General features: G+C 37.9%; 1 long non-coding RNA gene across 1 annotated transcript; it reads right to left on the bottom strand.

Annotated features, from left to right (window-relative positions):
- Window positions 1–5,737: 5,737 nt before the first annotated feature.
- On the bottom strand, window positions 5,738–9,385 carry LOC145717369 (uncharacterized). The gene is made up of 2 exons (XR_014140546.1): window positions 8,275–9,385; window positions 5,738–7,009 (listed from the first exon to the last, which is right to left on the bottom strand). It is a non-coding gene; the product is annotated as an uncharacterized LOC145717369 (long non-coding RNA).
- Window positions 9,386–11,612: the final 2,227 nt, after the last annotated feature.

Genomic DNA, 11,612 nt, shown 5'->3' with positions numbered 1-11,612 from the left:
CAAAATATCAGCAAAACCAGTACCACTTATTAGATATAAATAAAAAAATGCTGACAGTAGCAAGTGTTTATAGGATGCAGCTAGAACCCTCGTAATTTGCTGCTGGTGATGTAAAATGGCAGTGCCACGTCTAGAAGAGTTCAGCAGTTTCTTATAAAGTGAAGCAGTACTTACCACATAACTCACTGAGATGAGTTCTAACATTAACTACCTGGAGTTAGGCCAAATTTCACATTTTAAGGGCAAAGTCCTCTCACTTCAAACACCAGCTGCCAAGTTTGGGGGTCCCCAGCCCACCCCCCTCACGTTTGAAAGTTTGCTAGAACAACTCACAGAGCTCAGGGAAATACTCTACTTACAATTACAGTTTTATTATACAAAAGGACAAACATCAAAATCAGGCAAAAGAAAGGACACACAGAGTGAAGTCTGGGAGAGTACCCACGTGAAGGTTCCTTGTGATCAGAGCATTTTATCCTCCCAAAACAATAATGGATGACAATACAGAATACTGCCTACCAGGGAAGCTCATTTGAGCTTCAGTATCCAGAGGTTTTACTGGGGTTTCATAAGGTAAGTGTGACTGACTCACTGGCAATGAGGCTGAACTATTCAGGCTGATATGAAGTGACTGTAGCCCCAATCCTCTCTAATCCCATGATTAGTCTTTCTGTGTGCCAGCCCCCCCACCTGCATCCTGAGTTACCTCATTAGCATAAGCTGTCAGGACCCACCATAAATAACAAAGACACTTCTATCATTCCGGAAATTCCAAGGACTAAGAGGCTATATCCCAGGAACCAGAGACAAAGACCAGCCAGATTCTTTATTACACACCCAGCAATCCCATTCCAAGGCATATATTCCCTAAAGAATGAAAACTCATGTTCACACAAAAATCTATACACAAATGTAAGATTCATAATCACCCTAAACTGGAAATAACCCAAATGTCCTTCAAAGGGTAACTAAACTGTGGGGCACCCATACAGTGAAATACTACTCAGTAATAAAGGAAGTACATGATGGATGAAACTTAACTGCATTTTGTTAAGTGAAAGGCTATCTATTGATTCTATTTACATGACACTCTGGAAAAGGGAAAACTAAAAGGACAGAGAACAGATCATGGTTGTCAGCAATTGTCGGGGGGGGGGTGGTGGGGAGGATTTGCCTAGCATGAGGGCATTTTGAGGGCGACTGAACTGTTCGATGTAGTATTATGGTGGCAGATACACACGACTCTGTATTTGGCTAAACCCACATACACTGCATTATACCTCAAAGACTGAATTTCAATGTCTGTAAATTTAACGATTAACCAGGATATGTGGGGAGGACAAAATGCAGACTATAACAGATGAATCTTACTTTATTACAAATGAATCATATAATCACACTGACGAGGATGGTGCAGAAAGGAACTAACATAACTCTGAATCTTAGGACCTAAATAACTTTGGGGGGAAGTGTTTGTCATGATACTGAAGGCTAAAAACAAAAAACTGTATACTGACACTGTACTGTAGTTGGTAAATTTGTTCCTCACAAGGGTTATATGTCAACAGTTCTGAAACTGCTTGGTTTGTATGTTACAGTTGAACAAATAAGTAAATATACTGTAGCTAATGAGAGCCAGGCTGTTAGAGAAAGATCTAATAAATAAAAGGGAAGGCTAAAATGAGCGCTGTGGAGTTGGGACTGGTATTGTAGGCATCAATACAGACTCACGGTTTGTCTTCTTAAAACATTATTTACATATATGTATATACAAAAATCTATAGAGCTGTGTTTGCGTAAGTATATAGGTGGTTTCTATTCTATCCTCTGAGAGGGGCTAGAAGCAGTGACACTCTAGTAACAGTAAGCACACCTTAACATCCCAATCTTACTTTCTAAATACCACTGTCCAAAAAAAAAAAAAGGTCAGAGAAAAGGTAAGCCTGGAGCAGCTGGTGGGGGCAGAGGAGGGAAAGAAGGAGGAAGAGTGGGAAGAAGCATGGAACATACCAAAAGGATACAAAAGCTAATCTGAATTTCCGATAACTAAAACTGGAACTAAACTGTAAAATAATGATAATATTGGATCATAAAGAATAAAATAAATATCTACAAGCCCATACTGATAAATAAGTGGTTGAATAAAAAAACTAAATGGGGAAGAAGGGACAACTTTTCCTTACAGAATCCTAATAATGTATAAGAAATTAGGGAAATAGAAAATATTAGAACACTGCAGTAATAACTGTTGTAGGCAAGATCCACTGGTGGGTGCTAAAATTAGTAAGAGATAAAGCAAAAACAGAATATTTGCATAGTCTCAAAGTATTTACCCCGAATATTTAGTAATTAAAAAGGGAAAAACCATAAATAGTGTGAATCCTAGCAAACATCACCTTGACCAAGTAATCAAGATTAACATCATCAAATAAGTATCTGCATTATATAGCCCCTGACACAATGCACTGAGAAGGGCACATCACCTCTGTGGTAGCCTTTCCAATAATGCTTCATCTCAGTTAAATACAAGAAAATATCAAACCCATATAGGGGAACATTCTAGAAAATAACTGGTCTCTTTAAAAATGTCAAGGTCATGAAAGACAAGGAAAGATGAGGAACTGTCACTGACCGGAGGACACTAGGGAAACATGACAACTAAATGCACTGTGTGATGCTGGACTGGATCGTGGAACAGAAAAAGGACATTAATGAAATAACTGGTAAAATATGAACAAATTCTGTAGTTAACAGTACTGTAAACAAGACTAATTTCCTAATTTTGATTACAGTTCTACAGTTAGAGAAGACGTTAAGAAAAGAAGAAGCTGAGTAAGCTGGGTAACGGGTATATGGAAACTCAAGATTTTTTATCTCTTTTGTAACTCTAAAATTATCTCAAAATAGAAGGTTAAAAAAAAAGAAGGGCAGTCTTTAGCTTTTTAATTATTAGGTATAAAAATGCTAGGTTTGGTTCAAGTGTGATGAATTGAAAAATGTACTAGGACCAGCAATGCATTGCATCCTTGCCAGTGGTGTTGAACCTTGAGAGAATCACCTACCCTCCCCGAACTGCATGTTTCTCTGCCAAATGGGTCCGACACTCAAATCATCTACCTCAAAGGTTTACTTAAGGATTCAATGACACAGTTGGTCAAAGTTGTCCAGAAACAATATGTTTGTGCACAATGCAAGCATTAACTACTATATCCTTAGGCCTAAGGGAACACATTTATTAAGAAGGAATTTTCCAGGAACAAATGTGAGAATAATGCTAAATACTGGCGGGACCTGGCTGGCGCAGTCAGTAGGGCATGTGACTCTGGGGGCACTGAGTTCGAACCCATGTTGGCAGTAGAGTTTACTTAAAAAACAAAAACAAAAAACAAAACTAAATACTGAAACAAGGCAACGGTGGAAGGAAAGACTAAGAGCTACTATGCTCTTCAGTTAAAAGGGGAAAAGTATAAAGAAAAAAAAGGAAAAGGAAAAGGAAAGGAAGAAAGAAAGAAAAGATGGGGACTGTTAGGATACACAAAGTGCCAGAAAGTAACAGCAGAGTAGAGGGATGCTTGAGGCACAGACTGCATGCAGGTGATGAGAGTTACAAGTAGGAGAACTGGGGGGTGGGGGGGGAGAGATTTCTTTTGAGCCAAATCTCTTGCAGATCAGATTATGAACCACCAATAGGGGGAGAGGGAAAAGGAACTGGTACCTTCGCCTGTGACTTCTTCCCTCACTCACAGCGTCCTAGAATTTAGCATAGCCAAAGCAGGCATACCACATCAAGAAGAGGGAAAACACAAGGCTTCCCGGCACCACGGAGCAATCTGGTGCAGATTTAATATATTAACATGGCTAGAAACTGGGAAAGGAATTCTATTTTTCAATCCCACTACTAAAAGCTAACAGGTCCTTCATCTTTGAAGAAATCTTTTGGTCTTTCAGGCTTCTTATGAGTCTATAATGGGATAGTAGCTGCCCATCACCCCATACCACAAAACAAAGCACAAAAGAACTAATCAAATGTTTCACCTTTTTGACTTAAAAATGTTTTAAGTCTAAACTTTCTACACTAAAAACACATGAAGTTCCCATTAATATCAACAGAGCAGAGGCCAACAAATTTTATCTGTAAAGGGTGTGAGAGTAAATATTTCAGGCTCTGGGGCCAATAGGTTTCCTTAGCAGCTACTCCACTTGTAGGGCACAAGCAGCTACTGATAATCCATAAGTGAACGGATGTTAACTGTGTTTCATTACCACTTTGTTTACAAAAACAAAGAGTGGTAGGGATTTGGCTCAAGGACAGTGGTTTGTCTACTAACAGAGAATGCCAGACACTTGTTAACTGAATCCCAAAGGTCTTCTTCAATGGACTGTGAGAATTTATACATGCTGCACATTTCTTACTATTTTATAATTCTCAAACAATATGACTTGAAATAAGCTGGAGCCCAACAAAATAGACATGATTTTCTTCACCACAGTAGAACTGCTTCTGAGTACTCATTCTGTCCTTTAGTTATCTACCAGTTTGTTTTTGATTTTTGGTAAAACCTGTTGTCAACTTTAATTACAAAATAGAGGATTTTATACCAGGAGGGCAGGTTCAATATCATTTCTTTAGAACCTTGCATTTTTTGCTTTTCAAGAGATAGATTTTATTCTTAAATATGGAATCAGAATATGGTACAAATAGGTTCCTAAAATACACGAGAATATTACCAATTAAGCTCAAAATATTTTCCCTCCAAAGTTTTGGTGCAAGTATAAAGAACTAAATACCTTCAAATTTTCCTACAGCTGTAACAACCAAAAATAGTCTTGCTGATATAGTGAATTCAAATTCTACCAAATTAAAAGGGTCTCCACCAGCTCTCAATTCATCAAAATAAGGGCAGCACTCCTGATTTTTATACATAACTTGAAAGCATAAGGAAAGCCAGAAAAATTCTCAAGATCCAAATATACCACAATCCAAGTATCACTATTCCATTCTAGGGAATCCATGGACAAAAAAAAAAAACAAAACTCAAGGTCATGAAAATTAAGAGCAAAGGTTAACAACATTTGGATTTAAAAAAGTGTACCTCCTCCCAGTAAAGGGCAGAGGGATACCCCAAAATGCTACTGTGTAGATTAATGACCCAAGAGAATCTCCTGATTAAATCACCCATGCTTAAGTATTTACAAGTAATTTCCCCAAATGAATAGTCTTTTCTCAGGCTTTTCTTAGTTCTTAACCACATGTAGTTTTCCATATTTTGAAAACAAATAGGATATAAAGATATATGGGTTCTGAGTTCTATATCAAATATAAGTTTAAAAAGAGCTGGCAATAGCGAGAGATTCAAAGTAGTCAATCATATTTGTGTTTGTGGATTCCAACTGATGAGTCTCCTTAAAAGAATGTATCAGTAATGCCTTAGAGTATTACTGCATGATAAACCACCTAATAACTATACAACAGCATGCCAACACTTAGCATGTTAGTAAGCGAATGTTAAATTTTTACTTCTTATATGATTATAGTACTTAAATATTTCCAACTAACTTTTAAGGAGAAAAAGTACCCATATATATTACCAAGAGTCTAAGTAAGTCTCTTAATTTCCCCATGCATTTACTAACAGTCTACTCAGCTTAACAGCCTCTATCATACACAGGTAATGTGAATAGAAAAAAAACCCGGGGGCTTCCTGTCCCACTTTTAATAAACTGCAGAGGCATGATATTTTCTCAAGTTCATTTTATTAACAAAAAGTGCGAACCGTTTTGAACAAAAGCAAACCATGAATCACAGCATTTGGCAAGACATTAGACATGGGAAATAAGTAAAATAGAAGTAGATGAGGTGCCTCTCACGTGTGTATTATATTCATGCTTCTTCAATAGTCTTATCAACTTGCAGTGTAATTTTCACAAATAGTATAGCGGATCAAACACAAATGTAGGACCACGGTGGAAAGTCTGGCAATTATTTTGGGCTAATTGAGTATGAAAGTAAACATTATACCACAGTTTCAAGTAAACCACTGTGCAGTATGTATGAATCTTTAAATGTATTGACACTGAAACCAATGTCCAACTAATGAAAATAAAAGAGAAAAGAGGGTTTTAAAATGCTTGTTGCACTATAGTTGTTTAGTAAAAGGTAGGAAAAAAAAAGAAGTGATTTTAAATGATCTTCCATGTGTTCATATGACTGGGAAACATAACCAATTCACATAAACTTCACTCATTTAGAATTATATTTGTAAAAGTCATACAACAGAAAGATTATGTGCCAATAATCAGTGTGCCTGCACTTGAACAAACAAGAAAAGGTAAATAAATTAATTTTAGTCAGCCAACATACTCCAAAGAGGAGACTCAGTCTAGTTTTGCTTTAGTTATTCACATAAAGTATCTATAGGGCAGAATCTACAAATAAGTAATTTTTCTGTTCCCTAATTTACAGGCATTAATGAAGCTATAAACTATAATTAAAACCCAAAATATAAAGGTGGTCATTTAAACACAACTGAGCATCTAGCCACAGACACAAGAGCACTGAGGATTAGCAGGCTACCGAGCACATGCACTGTTTCTACATACACTGTGTGGCAGTTAATCACCTTTCCACTGTAGTAGACAAACTTCCTTTTATAAATATACTAACTTACTAAATTAATTGAGGACTACACTGTTAATTCATTACATTACACAGAATTCTTCTTCACAAGCTGTTAATTTTTTCCTGCGTACTAATGTCATATACTACAATTGCGCTACTTTCTGAAGTTTCAGCATTACTATTTCAGGTAGAGATGATGAAAAAATAAGACCAAATCTGATTATCTGACTGATGACAAATTTGAGCACCAACTACAGCAAATCTCAGGGTCAAGGTAGCTTGCAAGTCAGTTCTCTTGATTTGAAAATTACCTTCCGCTGTTTCCATCAGTATTAAAGCTGAGGTCTTCTGGGCCTATTTGTTCACCATCAGGAAAACTGGAATGCGTATCTAAGATAAAAATTTAAAAGCAGATAATAGTATTTAAGGACCAGTATTTTCTTTTCCATGTCTTTAAATGATCTTACCAAGCATATTATTTAAGCGATAAAGATGTACTGGGTTGTAGATAAACCTCTGTCTCTTCAAAGAATTTGTGATCTGAGTCAGGTATAAGCAAGCACAAAGGGAAAATAAACGAGGAAAAAGTAAAATGTGTAATACCCTCAAATTAGAAGAGGAAAGGCACTGCCTAACTTTGTCCTCCTGGGGACACTGTGGGAGCAGCTGAAGAAGGGAAGAGGAAATGAGGAAGCTGTATGTACTCTGAAGACTAACTCTGTAAACATAAAATGTATTTTAAAGCAAATTAAATTATACCTGCAGATATCACTACCAACCTATGAGCACTCAAAATAACTTGCCCAAAATTTGGCTGCTTCTTTCAGAAACAGAGAAAATTACTAAAAGTGTCATAATACTTCAAAAATCATCCAATGCTTAGCTCTGTTTTGAAAAAGACACTAGAACATCAGGGAAATCTGTAAAATTATAAAGCTGACAACTAGCATGAGCCTGACAATGTTGTGATTCCAGGAAATCTTGCAGAGGAATGCTCAGACTGATCATTAACGTCTCTGGATAAAATACTGACAATGGGTGGTGGATGTCAGCTAAACTTACTGTGCTCATCATTTCACACTGTATACATAATATCAAATCATTAGGTTGTACTCCCTAAAACAAAACAAAGCAAAAATACTAACAATGACTTTCTCTCAGTGAGTTTTATTCCTAAAACTATTTTGGGAGGAAGAGGAAATTTAAAAAACGATGCTTCCCTCAACTAAATGCATTTCTAAGAAATCAGGAAAAATCTTTTAAAAAGTTACCTTATTGGCTAGGCTAATAACATCTAATAACATCTGAACCCGCCCCCCCCCAGGGATTGACAAACATTCTCTATACAAGGGCACACAGTTAAATATTTAGGCACTGCAGGCGACAAACTGCCTCTATTGAAAAGTCTTCTCAGTTTTGTTTTTATTTTAAACAACTCTGTACAACCCAGAAGTTATGCTCAGGTGCCCTGCTCCACCAAGCAGCAGCCCGCAGGTGTCTGACCAGCCGGGATACCTATTGGTATTCACTGTATTGTTTACCCCATAGAATGTTGTCTCTCAAATGACAATAATTAAAAAAGAAAAAGCAGCAGCAGCTGCAGCAGCAGAAAAGACATTTCATTAATCTCTGTAAAAGGACACCAGGTGCTGCACCTTCATCTGGGGGCTGCGCCATGAAAGAGTCATCGAATCCTCCCATGCTGGCGTGCTCTTCCTGCTCCTCGTTCTCAGTGTCACATTCAATATCGCTGTCACTACTCATTCCTGGCAGGAAAGAAGGGGAGAACGTGTTTCTGGTGAGAAACCACTGCAAGTGAAAGGAAAAAGAAGTCTCCTCATCTACTAAACAGAGACTCCTAGTGAATTTTACACTGGATGCCGAGACATTGTTAAGACACCAAACAGACGACAAATAAAGAAGTAACTACACAGGGCGCCTGGGTGGCTCAGTCGTTAAGCGTCTGCCTTCAGCTCGGGTCATGATCCCAGGGTCCTGGAATCGAGCCCCGCATCAGGCTCCCTGCTCCGCGGGAAGACTGCTTCTCCCTCTCCCACTCCCCCTGCTTGTGTTCCTGCTCTTGCTAGCTCTCTGTCAAATAAATAAGTAAAATCTTAAAAAAAAAAAAAAAAAAAAAAGAAGTAACCACACAAACCTCAATTCTCTTTAGTTATTTAGAGCAGTGGTTTTATTTTTCTTCTCAAAGATTAAAACTGCCCTTTCTACAGTATCTGCAAGTAGTAATTTGAGACCAGTATTAATTTCATTGCACTGAGAATATTTTTTCCAAAGTTTTTTCTAGAGACTTTTAATTCTGATTTAATATAAATGTAATCGTTTCTAGCCTAAAATATATATAGACACATTTATACTTACATGTACATGTGTGTATAAAAAATTCCAATAATTCTAGCAATAAATGAGGTACTATCCCATTTGGGCCTCTAATTTTGTTTTTATGTGTTATCATCTGATTTTTATTTATTTATTTATTTATTAAAAGATTTTATTTATTTATTTGAGAGAGAGAAAGAGCATGAGAGGGGGGAGGGTCAGAGGGAGAAGCAGACTCCCCGCCGAGCAGGGAGCCCGATGCGGGACTCGATCCTGGGACTCCAGGATCATGACCTGAGCCAAAGGAAGTCGCTTAACCAACTGAGCCACCCAGGCACCCTGATTTTTATTTATTTTTAAAAAGATTTTATTTATTTGACAGAGAGAGAGACAGCGAGAGAGGGAACACAAGCAGGGGGAGTGGGAGAGGGAGAAGCAGGCTTCCTGCAGAGCGGGGAGTCCAATGCTGGGCTCGATCCCAGGACTCTGGGATCCTGACCTGAGCTGAAGGTAGACGCTTAACTACTGAGCCACCCAGGTGCCCCCTCAGTTGATTCTTAAAAGAAAAAATCTATAGAAAGTGCTTCTGTTTCAACAAGACAGTGATCAAGAAAATCTGAAAATCTTTCTGCTACAAACCCTTATAAATGATAGAGAAAATATGAACTTAAAATATTAATTTAATGAACAGCCACATTTAAAGGAAATAAGGGAAATACACAGGTGCCAAAACAAAAGAAGAAAACTAATGGGTCAGATGCTACATAGCCCTGAAGAATTTGATGTGACCATCAAATCTGATGTGACCATTTGATGTTAACGTTCCCTTGGATCCACCATTGAAAGGGAGTTGAGTGACTAAAACTTCACTCCCTGCGTAAAGCTAACATTTTTGTTGAAGAGACAGACTAGAAAAAGTCTGCCTACTAAATACAGTCTCTTGTCTGTTTCTGCTGGGCTCAGCTCATCTAAGAATTTAAACTAAGGCCTGTGTGACTAATTTAGGTTTGGGATTGAAAGTTGAGGTTCAAATCTCAGCAAATTAACATAAAAATTGGTCAGGAGCTAGCGTTATTTAAATAAAGCAAATGTAAAATCTCTGGAGGGAAGGTTCTAGGTAAGATGGAATAAGCACATTCCATCCCATCTTTCCCACTGAACAAAGCTATAAAACCTGGATAGAATGCAAGGGGGGTGGGGGGATGGGTTAGCCTGGTGATGGGTATTAAAGAGGGCACGTACTGAACGGAGCACTGGGTGTTATACACAATGAATCATGGAACACCACATCAAAAACTAATGATGTAATGTATGGTGATTAACATAGAAAAAAAGAATGCATGAAGCAGCTATTTTCTTTAAATGTCTTTTTTTTTTTTAAGATTTTATTTATTTATTTGACAGAGAGAGAGACAGTGAGAGAGGGAACACAAGCAGGGGGAGTGGGAGAGGGAGAAGCAGGCCTCCCGCTGAGCAGGGAGGCCTACACGGGGCTCGATCCCAGGACCCCGGGATCATGACCCAAGCCTAAGGCAGACGCTTAATGACTGAGCCACCCAGGTGCCCTTTTAAATGTCTTTTTAAAAGATTTATTTATTTGAGAGAGAAAGAGAGCGAGCATGCACATGCACTCCCAAGGGCGGGGCAGAGGGAGGGAATCCTCAAGCAGGCTCCACGCCCAGTACAGAGCCCCACAAGGGGCTTGATCTCACGACCTGGAGATCATGACCTGAGCCAAAATGAAGAGTCGGACGCTCAACCAACTGAGCCACCCAGGTGCCCCATGAAGCAGTTATTTAAGGACTCTGAAAAGCAACAGGAACAGGCATATTGATGTAGACCAGAACTTGAAGTACCACCGAACTGGCAGATTTAAATAAAACCCAGAGTCTCATAATATCATATTAAAAATATTCAGGATACAATCCCAAATTACTTCAGCATATGAAGACCCAGGAAAAGACAATCAACAGACATCAATCAGTGAACACTCTTGAAGCATTAAAAACAACCAAAAAACAAAACAAAACAAAACAACAAAAAAACACTTCTCTGGAGGGAAGCTTCCACAATCCTTATGATAACTCCTAAGAATTTCACGGGGGGAGGGGGGAAGAAAAGATTTTTTTTAGGGGTGCGGTAGGTGGGACAGAAAAAGAATCTCAGAAAGGTATGTTCCAATCAAAATTTACAAAACAAACAAGGTAGATAATCCACCTGAAATAAGAGTCAAGCAGATACACAAATAGGATAATACCATGAATTTTTCATAAACTGAAATAATGGCCTGTTTAACATGAAAAAGGATAAATTTTTTTAAATTACTACACAAAAAAATTAAAAAAAATTACTACACTGACTTTCCAGAAATGAAAGATACAGTCATTAAAATTTAAATATTAATAGTTGGATTTAAGCAAGGTTGAAAAAGAGATCAGCAAATTTAAAGACAGAACCGAGGAAATCAAACAGAATATTAAAAAAATAGATGAAAATAATAAAAAAGTGGTTAAAATATAAGGGAATAAATGGTAATAGTTCGAACTGTGTCAAATAGACTGCCACAGAGACAGCAAAAATAACAAAGGAGAGATAATACATTAAGAGAAAATGGCTGAGGGGCTCCTGGGTGGCTCAGTCGTTAAGCGTCTGCCTTTGG

Source organism: Leptonychotes weddellii, chromosome 15 (assembly GCF_054177405.1).
Source record: "Leptonychotes weddellii isolate Sample4059 chromosome 15, ASM5417740v2, whole genome shotgun sequence".
Classification (NCBI taxonomy): Eukaryota; Metazoa; Chordata; class Mammalia; order Carnivora; family Phocidae; genus Leptonychotes; species Leptonychotes weddellii.
The sequence above is the reverse complement of the archived record's forward strand: the minus strand, read 5'-3'. Positions and strand labels throughout refer to the sequence as shown.